Source organism: Spermophilus citellus (genome assembly GCF_964194105.1).
Source record: "Spermophilus citellus genome assembly, chromosome: 1".
Lineage (NCBI taxonomy): Eukaryota > Metazoa > Chordata > Mammalia > Rodentia > Sciuridae > Spermophilus > Spermophilus citellus.
This window is the reverse complement of record NC_138182.1, coordinates 75,497,509-75,513,930: the sequence shown is the minus strand read 5'-3', so window position 1 is coordinate 75,513,930 and position 16,422 is coordinate 75,497,509. Positions and strand designations below refer to the sequence as shown.

At 38.5% G+C, this 16,422-nt stretch overlaps 1 protein-coding gene across 7 annotated transcripts in view; it reads left to right on the top strand.

The window, feature by feature from the left end:
• Positions 1-1,326: 1,326 nt before the first annotated feature.
• The window catches only part of ZMYM2 (zinc finger MYM-type containing 2), an 89,145-nt gene continuing 74,049 nt past the window's right edge, over positions 1,327-16,422 (top strand). For 3 of the 7 annotated variants that reach the window (XM_081286728.1, XM_081286723.1, XM_081286730.1), the window contains exons 1-3: positions 1,463-1,582; positions 2,567-2,635; positions 12,896-12,942. The gene's annotated coding sequence lies outside the window, so the exon portion shown is untranslated. Of the gene's footprint in view, positions 1,583-1,693; positions 1,758-2,566; positions 2,636-12,895; positions 12,943-16,422 lie in introns of those variants that run through there. The other 4 variants (XM_081286724.1, XM_081286725.1, XM_081286726.1 and 1 more) reach the window with 4 other exon arrangements.

The following is a 16,422-nucleotide window of genomic DNA, read 5'->3' as shown; positions in this document are numbered from 1 at the left end:
GAAATTGAGAGGTCTAATTCATCCATCCTTTTGGTGGGGAAGTATCCAACAACCATCAGTTGTAATCCCAGTAAGAACCGCCAGGGCCAGACGCGAGAGGCATCACTTCCATCTTTACGTGGAGTCTTGGAAATCAACCCCATGACGTCCACCGAAGACGTAGGTGTAGACAAGGAACAAAAGATAAGATCCTCGTGCTGGACCACCCTCCCGGGGCACACGGCGCCGTCTGAACCCAGCAGGGCTCCACGGGCCTCAGTGATGATGCGGGTGATAGAGTGGGGCCTCCATCAACCATTGAGGACCAGGAGATGGTGGAGGTGTGGGAGGGCCAACGCCTGGGCTGCCGCGCCGGCGATGGCGACGGCGACGCTGAAAGACGCCCCGGGACAGCTTGGTCCTTCTGGCGGGCAGAAGCCCCGATCCGGGGAGCCCGCAACTCCCTCCATCTTGGCTGATGGAAGTGGGCAGCGGCGTCCGGGTCTCCCCCTGGTCGCGCTGCCCACCATGGCCCCGCGGACTCGCACTATGAAATCGGGAGCCATTCCCTCCGCCGAACCAGAGTCCAATCGGGGCTGCTCGGGGACAAGTTTCCCAGTCCCACGGGGTTTGGTTCTGAATGGGTCCCAAGTTCCCCCAGCAGTTCCAACAAAATGGAGGACGTCGTCTCCTCCTGCTGCAGCCATGACGGGAGGTGGGGGGACTGTTCCCCACGGGGGCGAGGCGAGGGTGGAGGCGCCTCCACGGCCCTCAGTGGGCCCAGGTACCCAGTTCAGCCGCGTTCCCGACCTCCCCCTCTCCTCGCTCCAGTGCCCCCCGGCCTCTCCCCTCGCGGGTGCCTTCCAGGAACTGGACAGGGTGGACGTTGGGGCATCGAGGCCGCGTCTCTCCTCGGGCGGATTCGTTGGGAGCCGCGGCGACGGCCTGGACGCCCAGGCCCGGGCCCGAGCGAGGGCAGGCAGCCCCACTTCAGTCGCTCCTGCTATCCCGTTCCCGAGAGCCGGGGGCCCGAGCGGAGCCGCGGCCGGTTCGGCGGGCAAGACAACTTGGGCTCCTGACCCTGGCGGACCTGGTGGGTGGGGGCGGGGAGGGGCGGGGGCAGCTAGGGGAGGGGACGCGGCCAAAGCCGAAGACCCACGGAGGGGGGAGTGGAACGGCAGAGCCGGAGGTGTGGCCCGAGACTGACGGACAGTCGCATGGACCACCCCACCAAGGGGGGGTCCTGAAGGAAAGCAGGTGTAGCCTATGGATGTGCCCGAAGGGCTCTGGCCCGCCTCCGCCTTCAGCCAATAAGCATGCGGAGGGCGGGGCCTCCCGGGGCTCGGCCGCACCGCCGCCTCCGCCTCCTCCTCCTCCTCACCAGCGCTAAAGCCGGGACTGGACCGAGTGGAGTTGTGCGTGTCGCCGAAGGGGGGTGGGCCGGGGGAGGGGAGGTTCGTTCCGCGGAGCCGCAGCCAGAACCGGGTGAGGCTTATCCCCGCTGTCTTTGCAGTCCAGGGCCGCTGAGTGTGGGGGTGGCTGGGAGCAGCGCAGCCTCCGGAGGAGGAGGCGGAGGCGGAGGCGACTGGGGAGGCGGAGATGGGTGAGGGCAGCCTCCGGAGCCTCCCACCGACCCGGGCTTAATACCCCACGGCGCGGCCGCCGTCGCCGCTGCGGCGTCGGGGCCTCGGGGGCTGCTCCGGGCCGCGCTCATGTCACAGGCGTCTTTGCGTGCGGCCCGAGGGCTGCAGGAGTGCGGGCGCGGCCGGGCGGCCCGGGTGAGGTGGCCGCCAGGGGCGGGGGTCGCTCGGGGCCGCCGGGGCGGGGGCGGGGGCGGCGGGCCTCCGGGAGGTCCAGGGGTATTTTCTTTTCTTTCCTGCAGGGGGGACGGGGGGAGGGGCGCTCGGGCCGGCCGGCTCTCCCGCTCTCCAGATTGCGTTTCCACCTTGTCCGCCGGAGCCGGGGTCCCCAAGTTTTTCGGGGCGAGGGTTCCTGCTTATGCCACGCCAGGTTCCTTCTTTTGCTCTTCTGTTCCCCGTGGCTGCGCTGCGCGGCTCTGGCTCACGTATTGTTTGGCTGGGTCTCTAATGGCGGACGGGGAGGCAGCGCTGCCGGTCGCCGACTGCAGGGGGGGGCAAACCTCGGGCCCAGGGCAACTGCTTGGGGCAAGCATGGGCGTTATCCACCCAGCGGTGACGTGAGCCCCTCCTTACCTCCAAATTAGTGTCGAGATTGACGGGGATGACGCTAGGTGGGCAAATTTAGGAGGGAATACAAATCCCTTGCTGGCGTCGGGGCAATGTTTGCCCTTCCCCCCCTTCCTTCCCAGTAGCATGCTTGATGCCCTTAGGCCCCCTCCTTTCCAGATTTTGCTTCTCACCTGGGTTTTGGCCCCAAATACATATTTTTAGTTATTTTGCTCCACTTGGTAAGAGGGGGCTGTTGTCCCGGGTTTTGGGTAATAATAGAAGGGCCAAACCTCCTTGACCTCGCATTCCCTTCCTCTGGAAGAAAAGCCTTGGTGCTCCCACCAGGTTAGCTGATCTTGATCAATTTTTCTTTTTTCTTTTTCTTTTTTTAATCCCAGGACCAGAAATTGCCTTCAACCCTGTTTGGTGCATCTTTGGCAGAAAGTGAGAAGGAAAACACCCTGATTGTGAGTCCTTTGCCCCTAATGTGTTGCTCTTTATGGAGGACATTGTCAGGTTGTAGGGGTTCAGTCTGGGACTTGGCCCTCCAGGTTGTTTTGAGGGGAGGAACTTTCCCTTGGGTGGAAGCTGCCCTCGGGGCGAAGCCCGGGTAATGGTTGGTGAGGCAGCTGGGAGTGGGCGCTGCTGTTTCCACCGCTGCAGACATCGCTCCTGCTGCTGCAATACCAACCTCAGCAACCAGACGACGGGCTTCTGCAGCTGCTCACGTTACCGGGGAGGAGGGGTGGTGCTAAGGAGGGCATATTTCTGGTGCCCTCTAGAGTTCCAAAGTGGGAATTAACGGTATTTCCTTTTAAATCTATGCATACAACCATTTTTAACATTTTTCTTCTTTCACATTGGATAATTGATTAAAGGATTGGAAGCATAGAGAGAACCATTTACCTTTTTGTCTCATCAAAACCACAAATTTTTGACTTTTATGGCTCTAGAGTTGCTCTATCTTTTTTTTCCTGTGGCTTTGCTTAGCAAAGTGATGACGTCCACTCCTCTAGAATCTACTCTTACCTCACCACCTAGAATGCTGACCAGACCAGTGCTCTAGTTACTCTTAGTCTACCACCTCCAGTGTTGATTAGTCCTCACTTAAGAGTCTTATTGAATGTGTAACCTGGGAATTATATTAAAGGCCTATAATTTGAGGTTTTTAAGGCAATCTTGTTATGACAGGACGGTGAAATAAAAATAACCAAACATTTCCTTTAGTCAATTGAAAATAGTTATAAAATATCAGTGAAATCAACACTGTGGACACATTGAATCTCTTGCTGTCTTGAGTCCTTTAACAGTTGATATTGTAACTTATAGACTCTGTTAGAGGTGGGTCATAAGTGTCAGATCTTCTGCTTAAATATTAAGACCAAAGGGAGTAAAAAATAATGGAGGTAAGGATTTTCTGAATATGGATTGTGAAGGATGATACACTTCTAATTCTAGGCACAGTGTTAAGACATTTTCATGGAATACTTCCCTTAATCTTTAGCGAGTAGTCTGCAGGGGAATAAAGATATAATACAAATAGCATTAATTGAGCCCATATATGTCAGTCCAATTCTCATTTTTTAAAAAAAGTTTACTGTGAAAACTTCTTAAGTTTGTTTGTACCCATCATTTACATTCTAAAATTATGAATGCAAAATGTCCAAACTAATTTTTAACATATTAAGTAATTTAATCCTCACAACTCAGTGATGTAATATTGTTTTTATTCCAAATTTGCAGAGGAGGAAACAGGCATGTGAAGATAACCCAGTTAGTAGTATTTGGTAAGGCAAGGGTTTATACTTCAGCAGTTTGATTACAGAGATTAAGTTCAGCAATTATGCAGTACAGTTTAAAAAGGCATAGTATGCTCATTTTGTAAATTCAGATTTCAAGAGAGTGAAAAATATTCAAGATTAGTCTTCCCAATCCATGGTCTTCTCTTCCTTACGTGTGTAAACAAATACAGAAGTATTTGTATCTTGTTGAGTACCCTTTTTTAAAATTAAGAGAATCATAGCTATGAATTAGCTTTAAAAAATGTTTTCATTAGTACATTGTAGTTATACATAATATTGAGTTGCATTTTGACATATTCATAGATACTCCATTTCAGTCTCCAATACTTACTCTTTCCCTTCCCGCTTATCTTCTCCTTTCTCTACTGGTCTTCCTCCTACTTATTTTATCAATTAGCTTTTTATACTCCCTTTTTTCAAAACTAACAGGGTGAGTTTGGATCAGAATTTATGTTTTTCAAAGTGTCTGTATAATTTATAGTCCATATTGTCTCTTGAATACTGTAACTTGAATGAATGTAATTTATATGATAAGTTTTAAGCTCTTTAGTCATTAGATCATTCAAATATGATGGATCGAGGAGCAGGTTTTTCAGATAGATGGGTGGTGCTTATTACTGTATAATTTTACAAAAAATTTCCATTTCTACAATTTTTATCATGATGTTAATAGGGGGAACTTGATAATTAGTTATGTTTGATAGTCATTTGGAGATGACTGACACAGAAAGCATACAGATCAGGATTTTCTTTGATGCTAAAACAAATGAATGCTAATGAAAGCAATGATTTTTTAAAAAAAATAATACCAAAATGTGGTTCTTGTTTTGTTTAATGATATAGCTCAGAATTTAAAAAGTCTATTTAAAAACAGTAACTAATGGTGCTATAATGTGTTAGACAGTAATAAGATGAAGGTAACCTGACAAATTTTGATTAACCTTGCCTATATAAGTTTATGTTCTACTAATATTTATTGAGTTCTCAATGTGAATTAGATGCTTTTGTATATAGTTTCAAAGTTTTTTTTGTTTTTTTTTTTTTTTTGTGGGGGAGTGCCTGGATTAAACTCGGGGGCACTCAATCACTGAGCCATGTCCCCACCCCTATTTTGTATTTTATTTAGAGACAGGGTCTTACTAAGTTACTTAGTATTTTGCTTTTGCCGAGGCTGACTTTGAACTTGTGATCCTCGTGTGCCTCAGCCACTGGAATTATAGGCATGTGCCACCATACCCAGCTCAAAGTATTTTAATAGTTAAAATACTTTATAGTTTTGTGACATTTTTCCTTAGTACTTACTCTTCTCTCCCCCACCACTTACCCTTTGAAATAGTTGGGAGAAAGATAAAGTGGCCCCTTTCACATTTTCTGTTTTTACATAATCTCATGGGCTGTATTTTTAATCTAAAAAAAGTAGGGGACAGCCCTGAATCACTCAGGTATTCCACAAAAGCTGACTTGTTAACATTTTAGATTTGGTTGGCTATGGAACTTGTCATACTGTCTTTGTATAACAGTATTTATATGTTTATTTTATTGTATTCTGCTCTTGTTTGAGGTACAAAAGTGCACAAAGTTATTGTGACAAATTCAATCTTTGCCTTTAATCAGATGTATTACTGTGATGGAAAGAATATGTATAAAATTCTGTAACTGTTGTCAAAAGGTGTAGAAGTTTTATATATTCTGTCTAGGCATTAAAATCTGTCCTCATTTCACTTGACAGTGTTATTAACATATGCCTTATTATGTTAAATGACATTTATTATAAGGCAGCCGCCTGCAGGCGTATTCAGCTTCCTGTGTTTAGGGAATGCAAAGAGGGCCCAAACTAAAGTGGTTTCTCCCTTGGATTCTCCAACTGTATTTTTTGTAGAATATCTCAAGTTAGAAAGCAGATTGCTTGGACTTTGCATTTTCTTTGCTTTCATTTTTTTTTTTTTTAAATTGCAGTTGGTTAATTTTCTGACAGGGATGGACCTGTCAGAGCATAGAATATGGATGTAGAATTGATTGAATAGGACTTTTTTTTTTTTTTTTAAAGAGAGAGACAGAAAGAGAGAGAGAATTTTAATATTTATTTTTTAGTTTTCAGCGGACACAACATCTTTGTTTGTATGTGGTGCTGAGGATCGAACCCGGGCCGTTCGCATGCCAGGCGAGCGCGCTACCGCTTGAGCCACATCCCCAGCCCTTGAATAGGACTTTTACTCAAATCTAAGTGTTCTTATGCAGAACTCTAATATGTAAGACTTTAAAACTTGTCACTGAGAAAAATTTCTGTTGGGTAAATGCAGAAATTTGAACTATAGAGCTATGGGTAACAATTGCAGTTTATTTATTTATTTATTTATTTAAAGATAGAGTGAGAGAGAGAGAGAGAGAATTTTAATATTTATTTTTTAGTTCTCGGCGGACACAACATCTTTGTATGTGGTGCTGAGGATCGAATCCGGGCCGCACGCATGCCAGGAGAGCGTGCTACCGCTTGAGCCACATCCCCAGCCCTGCAGTTTATTTTTATATTTTATTTTGGTTGTGTACCAGTCCCCAAATTCTGTTTTACATGGTTGTAGTTCCAAATTTTTATTTGCAAACTTTTTACAATAACTCACTTTGTAATTTTAGTTTTTTTTTTAAAATTTTTTTTAATTCACTAAAATAGGAGAAGATCTTTAGGGGCACCAAATACTTGGTAACATGATGAATTAGTCTTCATAATTAAGGTGTGTTAAAATTTGGATTACCATGCATTTGAATATATTGTTTTATTCTAAAATATATCAAATTTTTAATGGAGTTTAATACAATACTTGGAGCATTTCTGAAATTGCAGAATATTTGTAAACTATTGAAAAAACTACTTTAGAGTTGCGGTAGTGATAAGTTATCAAAGTCACAGGACTAGATTGGGATTTGTCCTTTTTTTTTTCTGTTTTTAATAGGAAGAATTATGGTGTTTAATTTGAAAAAGTGCATGACTGTTGGTATTTTTACTGATTTGATCAATGTTCTCTAAATATTAATGTTTGCTCTTTCAAGAAATGACTTAGGAGAAAACTTTGGATATTAGGAGAAATAGGTAATGAATATTTATTTAATAGGTCTTTTTTTTTAAAATGCATATTTATGTTTCATAGTACAGGTTATCTTGTTTTTATGCTTGAAACAGTACTAAATTATTGTCAAGAGAGTTTGGATCATCTTCTTTAATATCATTTGGCTACCAAGCACCAGGTTCTCTTTTATTTGTCCACAGGGTTTTAGATTTTTTTTTCTCCTTAGTGAATTTGAAGATCGGATTTGTTTTTGTGAATTAATAAGTTAGTCTGAGGGGTTTGAAAAGATTTTATCATTAACCCATTTTGCCCCATTGTCCTGTATATATGCCGCACACAAAAACCTGTAAGATTTTATAGGACACCTATAAAATTGCTCAACTTGTTTTAATAGGTGTCTTATATATAAAATGATGCAACATAATGGATTAAATTATTGAATATTTAAATTTGATGTTGATTTTAAAAGCAATGTTAAATTGAAAAAAAAGTCACACTAAATTGTAAGTTTTAAGATGAATTTACTAATAATAGAATTAATTGTTACAACTTCAAATTATAGAAGTCAGGAAAGTCTGTTGTAATTACTTTCCAACTAGTTATTTTCTAACCATACATTTAGGTTGGATAAGAAAAATAAGTAGCTAATTTAAGTAAAATTGTGATACACAGAGCTCAAAGATAGAATACTTTTTAACTTGCAATTATAATAAAGTGTGACAAACTCTTCAGTCTTTTTGGTTTATGGAAATGCACATGTGTATGACTTTTGCTTATAGTCACCCCAAACTTTGATTGAAATAGTGTAAGAATTTGGAGGTAAATTTTGGTTTAATTTAAAAACATTAAAAAAGATACTGGGATAGTTTTATATTCATTTGCTTCAAAGAGGCATGTCTTTTGCCTAGTAAGAGCAGTGTTCCTTGCAATGTTTAGCTGGGCCAGATGGTTCAGAGTAATAATCAAAGTGTTATAGAAATCACTTATTTAACAAGTTGGGTATTTTAACACCTATATGTTAAGTAGTCATAAAAGTTGTATTCTATTAATAGTAAGCTAGCAGTTTCTTTGATTCTTCGCTTCTAGATTCTGTCATCTAGATTTCTGATGCTATGCTCTAGGACCCTAGTTTGTAATTTCTAAGTTTTTGGCTAAGCTTAATGATTATCAGATTGGTAACTGTGTTTCTAGTTCTGTAGGACTTATAAGTAAAGGCTTGAATGGATATTATTTTAATTAAATTGTTTTAATTGTTTCTAGTCCCAAAATGGTTCAGGTTGAATTTCCCTGATCTGAAAATCTGAAATCCAAAATGCTCCAAAATGTGAAACTTTTTGAGCCCAGAGATGATGCTACTACAAGTGGAAAATTCCATATCTGACCTCCTGCAATAGGTTGAAGTCAAAACATAGGTGTGCTAAAAATATTGTGTAAAGTTACACACAGGGTATGTTTATAAAGGTGTATATGAAATGAATGAATTTTATGTTTAGATTTAGATCCCATTCCCAAGTTATCTCATTATGTATATGCAAACATTAAATAATCCAAAGTCTAAAACACTTCAGGTCTCAAACATTTCAGATAAAGGCTATTCATATTAGATCTCAATTCTTATATGTTCATGATTTAGTGTTTGATTTTAAAAAAAGTTTAAAAAAAAGTTGTAGATACACACAGTACCTTTATTTATTTATTTCTATGTGGTGCTGAGGATTGAACCCAGTGCCTCACATGTGCTAGGCAAGTGCTCTACCACTGAGCTATAGCCCCAGCCCCAGTGTTTGATTTTGATGTAATGAAAAATTTGCCATTTTAAAAATTTACATAACTTCATTACTATAAAATATCTAATTTTAGCTTAGTACCTTTGATTGTATGAGTATTGTTGCACTTTGTTTTTTAACTTGTTTGTTTTAATAGATAGTCCAGTTAACAAACAAGCATTAACTATTGCCTATGAAGTTATTCTACCCTGTGTCTCCAGACAGTTTTACATTTCTTATAGAAGAAAAGCTCTGCTTGGTTAGTTTATCCCCCATGAAACAAACTCCTGATTTTTTAATTCTATGATCTGTCTATTAGTATGTCACATTTTTCATCTCAAATGGTCTTACCTAGCTGTTTTCATCTTGTTTTTCTTCTGGACTTCAAGTTTCATTTGCCTTTCAAGTTTCATTTGCCTTTCTCTTTCATAACTTCCTTACCATTAAAAAAAAAGAACACAGGTATAATAGCATCGACATTCTTTTTTTTTTTTTTTTTGTGGTGGGGATATTGGGGATTTGAACTCAGGGGCACTTGACCACTGAACCACATCTCCAGCCTTATTTTGTATTTTGTTTGGAGACAGGGTCTCACTGAGTTGCTTAGCGCCTTGCTGTTACTGAGGCTGACTTTGAACTCAAGACCCTTCTTCCTCTGTCTTCCTGGTTGCTGGGATTATAGGCTTGCGCAACTGCTTCTGGTGCTTAGCATCTAAATTCTTAAATCTGATTATGCTGTGCTTTTAGAAAGAGAATATTTGTGAATTTTAGTAAATTTTGTGAGTCTATGAGATCATGGGATGACAATAGGATTCTAGAGACATGTTCCCTTTCATGTGGAAAGGGAACTAGTGAGGCCTAAGAAGATTGGAAGGCTAACAACTTTTACAACTTTTTTTTTTTTTTTTTGTAGCTTTTCTGCCTAAAAAAGAAATCTTTTTTTTTTTTTTTTTAAAAAAAAAACAAAACCTGAATATTGCCTAAGAGATTTGTAGCATGACTTGTTTGGAGTTAGACAGATTCAAGATAAAATATGCCCTGCTTATGAAGGGGTTTTGGGGTGATGGGAGTGTTCTGAACTGGATTGAGGTGATGGGCCTATAAGTGTATATATACTAAAATTTATCAAAGTTCTCTCTCTCTCTCTCTCTCTCTCTCTCTCTCTCTCTCTAATTTTTTTAGTTGTAGTTAGACACAGTACCTTTATTTTATTTATTTAGTTTTATGTGGTGCTGAGGATCAAATTCAGTGTCTGTCACATGCTAGGTGAGTGAGAGCTCTACCGCTGAACTACACCCGCTGCCCCACAAAGTTCTCTTAAATAAAATTTACTCAATGTAAAGTATGCCTCAATAAAACTCTTAAAAAGCAATTTTACTCTTAACACCAGTTGGTAATTTTATGCAAGTCATTTAACCTCTGAGCTTCAGTTGACTCATTTGGATAAATGAATAGAGTAATGCCTTTTTTCCTGAGATTGCTGAGGTAAGGATAAAAATAGTATGGGGAGCTAGGGATGTAGCTCAGTGAGTGGTACGGTGCTTGCCTTGCATTCTGTCCCCAGAACTGGAAAGCAAAGTAGTAGGTGACTAATCAATAGTAGATACTCAATTAATAGCGGCTACAATTAACCAAATATCATGAATTTGTTGCCACCACTGATGTAGTAAATTTACAGTATCTCTGATGCAGTAAATTTACAGTGTCTCTATTGGTAGTTCTAGAATGATTTACATCTTCTCCAACTTTCCTTTGCTTGCTCCTTTATTAGTCTGAATGTATGGTTAAGTGCTTTGTCCTTCAAAATTTCTGCATCCTTTTCAAACTTAGATCTTCCTCTTACTTTTTAAAAAATTTCTTCTTTAGGGCTAGGGATATATAGCTCAGTTGGTAGAGTGCTTGGCTAGAATGCACAAGGCCCTGGGTTCATCCCCAGCACCAAATAAACAACAAAAAAAATTTATTTTCCCCATACTATTTGAAAGAAATCTATTCTCAGATTTGCGCTCTCAACACTATACCAAATCTACTCTTTTGAAGTCATTAGTGACCTAATTGCTAGATCTTTAGTTATTGCATTTTGGTCTTAATTGTGTAACATTTGAAATTTAATGTTTTAGATTTAACATTCAAATTTGAAGTTTAATGTTTAAATTCTTTTGACTTCTAGAACTTTGAATTTTAATGTAATCTCATACTTCTGACCATTCCCTTCACTTCATTATATTCTCAAATGTTGTAAATGTCCTTATTTCTTAGCTCTCTCCTCTTGAACTTTGTAATCCATTGTATTAGAAAACAAAGAATTTATTTACAACGTAATTTCTTCCTATTCTTTCTTCTAGTCCAGATTAATTTTTCCTAAAGTCCATTCTTATTACATTACTCATTTGGAAGAAGTTGAGGGATTTGTGTTGGCAAGTAAAACAAAATACATACAACCTGAACTTTAAAACCATCAAAAAGAAGAAATTCTAGCTGGGTGTGCACATCTATAATCCCAGCAGCTCAGGAGGCTGAGGCAGGAAGATCTCAAGTTCAAAGCCAGACTCAGCAAAAAGCGAGGTGATCAGCAACACAGTGAGACCCTGTCTTTGTAATTAAAAAATACAAAATAGGGCTGGGGATGTGGCTCAGGAGCCAAGTGCCCCTGAGTTCAATCCCTGGTACCAAAAAAAAAAAAAAAAAAAAGAAAGAAATCTGGGCTGGTAACAAAGTTTAGTGGAAGAGTGCTTGCCTATCATTTGCAAGGCTCTGGATTCCATCAATAGCACCAAAAGAAAGAAAAGAGAACTCTGTTAGGAAGTGTGTTGGGGGTGGCGGGGAGGTAGGTAGGCCCATTTTGGAGAGATAATCATGTAAATGAATGAAAGAATATGAACAACAAAGTGGGGCTGGGAATATGACTCTGGGGTGGAGTGCTTGCCTAGCATGCAGGAGGCCCTTGGCTCAATCCCTGACACTGCAAAAAAGCAACAAAAAATCCCCAAACAATGAAGTATAACAAGCAGTATGCATAAATGAGCAATTTTATCCACATAAAAAGGACAGTTCTTGATATTTTGGTTATAAAAATAAAACACCTTTAAGGAGTATATGACAGAAAATTTAAGTTCCCGCATAATCCCATTCTTCTTGAGACCTGTGTTTAAGATTTTAAATATATTCTTTGGTGTTTTTCCATGTTCATTGTACTAATATTTTTCATATATACTGTCAACTATCAACATTTGATAACATATGACATGGTCTTGCATTCTTGTAATCATTGCCTTCCCTTCACGTTACAAACATTTTCAACTGATGGTTTAATTTTAAAATGACCACTATGTTAGAGTAGCTCTCAAGTTTCAATTCTATTTGATTAGAAAATAATGTGGTTTAGTGAAAGAACGTGGACTTTAGGTACAAATTTTGAGTTTGCCACTTGAGAGCTGTGTACCCTAGGAGATTTACTTTATTATAGAGAATAATTTATTCACTTGCATGATAGGATGATGATGATGATGATAATAATAATAATAATAATAATAATAATAATATAATTAGCACTTACAACATGTATTTCAAGGTAGTTGTAATGAGACTGGTATCAAGCATATCTTTTATAAATGGTAGTTGTTATGACTTGTCATGAAACTCTTGAAAAGTAAAACTCAAGGCATGAAGAGATTGAATAAAAGGGGTAAGTGAAAAATGACTTAACTGTCTGCTTCAAGTTCATTTTAAAGAGCTTTAAGTATTTACTGGATAATTAAACAAACTGCATTGAATTGTAAATAATAAGTAGGATTGTTTCTATACTGAAATTTGTTTATTAAAGGAAAAATTATTTTCTTTGGTTTAGTTTATATTCTGTTTGTATTTCTTTGATTTTTAAAAGCAGTGAAATATCTGAAGAATGTGACTTGAGGAACAAATGCTGGCAAAAACTGTTTTAGTCTTATGAATCAGAGGCAATAGATTTTTACATAATAATCGTCTGTATTGGAGAAGTAATTTGTGTTGGAGAAACAGATTTTTAGTATACAAAAGCCTAGCCTTTTTGAATCTGTGATCTCATTTGCTTATTGATGCAAGTATTGTTGTTTCCTTAGGTTAGATGAGGTCTTAATCATGGAACATTCGAAGTCACATAAAGAAGGTAAAGTTTGTTTTTTTTTTTTTAAGCCCTCAACACCATCATGTTTAATTAAACATCAGGGAAAATTGTAATAAAAAAAACAGAATATGGATTTGTAATACCAAATGATCTTAAGAATAAATAAATGTTTTGATGGTTTATTTCCAAATTAACAAGTTGAAATTACTTGTAGTTTGTAAACTATGTTTTGAGAGTTCAATGTGGATTTAATGTGTTGGATTGAGGTGAACAAATGGACAGGGTATAATAATAACCTTTTACCATGGATTAAGGTCATGTTACTAACTGCAATTATGTAGATTAATAGAGAAATAATAAAAAATCATGGCCAAAGATATAGGATACAGATATTTTTAATTTAGCTTATCTTTTAAGGAAATTATTCTAATTTCCTCTTTTATAATGGGAAAACTGAGGCTCTGGGGTGAAGTGCTTATCTTATAGCCAAGAGGAAGGAAAAGAGAGTTCAGTGGGACTAAGGGAGGACTTAACTTTAAACCAAAACAATAACAATAAACTCTGAAAAACAAAGAACAATAAAAACTCTACCTTAAATGGTTGTTATCTCTTTTATGGAAAAAAATAGTCATTTAGTAAATATTGGCTAAACACTACATTAGTACCGGAATGAGGGCAATGAGAATACAGGTCTTTGTCTTTATGGAGCATGCTATCTAATGGGGAATACAGATTACAAATAAGTAAGTATATTACAAATTAGGTTAAGTGCAGCTGAGGAAATGTGTATGATAATGTGAGAGTGTAATGAGGAGATCAGATTTTGATGGAGTATTTGACACAGATATTTGAGAATGACATTTAAGCTGAGACTTAGAGAATGAGGAAAGGAGCCTTTCAGACAGAAGTTTAAAGGTCCTGATAATGGGAGGAACTTGAATCCATCAACAATTCAAAAGAAAGAATAGTTTAGCTAAGCTTAATAAAAACAAGGTGAGGAAGAAGAGTGCTGAAAGTGAGCCTGGATTGTAGGTAGGGATCAAATAGAAGTCTTAACACTTGGAGAAGAATTATAGGTTTTCTCCTACATACACTGTAAAGCCATGTAGAAAGTGAATGATGTAGTCTGATATAATTAAAAAAAAGAGTCTTTTAGATAGTCTGGGGAATATAGAAGGTAATGTCAGTAATCCAGCAGAAAAATGATGGCTCTCCAATGAAAAGAGGTATTAGTAGGAGATGGGTAAAAGTGGATAGTTTCGAGATTTATTTTGGAGGTCAGATAGTACTTGGTGTTGGTGGGCTGAAGTTGAAGAAAGGAGAGGAAATTAAGAATGATCTTCAGATTTTTGGTATGGGGTGCTAGACATATAATTTTCTGAAATGTCAAAAAATGGTATAGGTGAAGATACAGGGGAAGAGATCAAGTTAGTGAAAAAATAGAGGGAATAGGAAGTTTGGAGCTCTGAAATATTTTGAGGTAAATTAAGGAGTTAGGGTTATTTAAGATATTAATATCACAAATACCTGAATAAATTGATTGACTTTTTAGATCGAAGAGTTTTTTTTACAGATTCTTTCATAACCCTTGTGTGGATTTTTAGTTAAGTGTACATGAATTATTTGCTTCTAAAGCCTGAGTAGGATTGTTTTAGTTATTTTTTTTTGGAGGAGGGTATGGGGGATTGAATTCAGGGCACTCAACCACTGAGCCACATCTCAGCCCTATTTTGTATTTTATTTAGAAACAGGGTCTTACTGAGTGCCTTGCTGTTGCTGAGGCTGGTTTTGAACTCTCATCCTCCTGCCTCAGCCTCCCAGGCTGTTGGGATTATAGGCATGTACTACTGCGCCTGGCTTGTTTTAGTTATCTCTTAAAGATATGTTTTAAAAAAAAGTTTGTGGGGGCTGCAGTTGTAGCTCAGTGGTAGAGTGCTTGCCTGGCCTGTGTGAGGCACTGGGTTTGATCCTCAGCACCACATAAAAATAAATAAATATGTCCACCTACAACTGGAAAAAAGGTTTGTGGCTATATCATAAGCAGTGTGAGGGCATAATCTGTTTGTACTATTATTGGTCCACTGATCCTTTTCCCCACTGTTCAGAGATTATCATGTTAGTGTTTAGTATTTCCAGTCCTTTTTCCTTCATGTATTAATATGTAGTAATTTTGTGTGTATGTTTTTAAAATTTTTTTTTTAGTTGTTGATGGACATTTATTTAATTAATTTATAAGTGGTGCTGAGAATCAAACATAGTGGCTCACACATGCTGGGCAAGTGCTCTCCACTGAGCTATAACTCCAGCCCCTAGTGTGTAGAATTTAAAACATGTATACCATACATATTTTATGCAACTTGTTTATTTTTTCCCACTTGTTATATCTTATAAAGCTGCAAGAAGTATACTTATTTCTTTTGAGTCATGTGCATGTTCTCTAAGGAAGATTCTGAAAGTAGGAATTGCTAAGTCAGTATATGCATATTAATTTTGAATGTTCATCAGTTTTTTCACATTCTTCCCAACACTGCATATCATCAAATAGCTAATTTTTTCCTGATTTAATAATGTGTTTTATTAAAATATGTTCATCAATTCTTTGTTATATTTATTATGAAAACATTTTTTCAGTTTGTGTTTTCTATTATGTTAGTGCATTATAATTATACATAATAGTGGGGTTCATTGCAACATTTTCATACATGGTTATAACATAATTTGCTCCATTTTATTTCCTTGGTACTTTCCCTTTTCCTCCTCCTTCCCCCATCACTTTCTTCTACTCTAATGGTCCCTGTTCTATTTGTTTATTTTTCAATTAGTGTATTATACATAAAAGTGGAATTCATTATGATATAGTTATACATACACATAGCATAATTTGGTTGATTTAATTCCTCAGTACCTCTGGTTTTTCGTCCCCCTCCCTTCTCAGTTTTCATGTTTTTAAACCTTCTTTATGGTATATGTTTGTTATGTTAACATTTTTAATGTAATGGGGAAAATTCATTTCAGTATTCCAAGAAATAGAAATAATTATAAGAAATATATAAGACTTTATGGAAGGAAATTATAAAACAGTACCGTAGGGGATACAAGAAAACGTGAATGAAAGGATATGCATGTGTATGAATGGAAAGGCAGTAATAATGTAAAAACATTAATTTTTTTTCTCCAGATTAATCTAAATTCAGTGAAACCTTGTGAGGAAGACTTACCTTCCCTTTGGTTTATCCACACAGTTCCGTGTCCTAGAGACCAACCTCTGTTCTTTTCTTGGGTATTTGTCCAGAGATAGTGTTTATGTATTTCTTTATCCATTGTTTTGTACCATGTTGTTTGAATTAAATTTGTATATGAGATTGTTCCATATTCTCATGTTTCCAGTTTCTTCATTGTTTCCAAACCTTCATTGTATTTCTTTGTCTTTGTCATCATTAATTTTACTAGTTGTTAATAATCATTTAGCTGGTTGAGATGGTGCAAGTCTGTAAGAAGATTGTGCGTTTGAGGCCAGCCTGG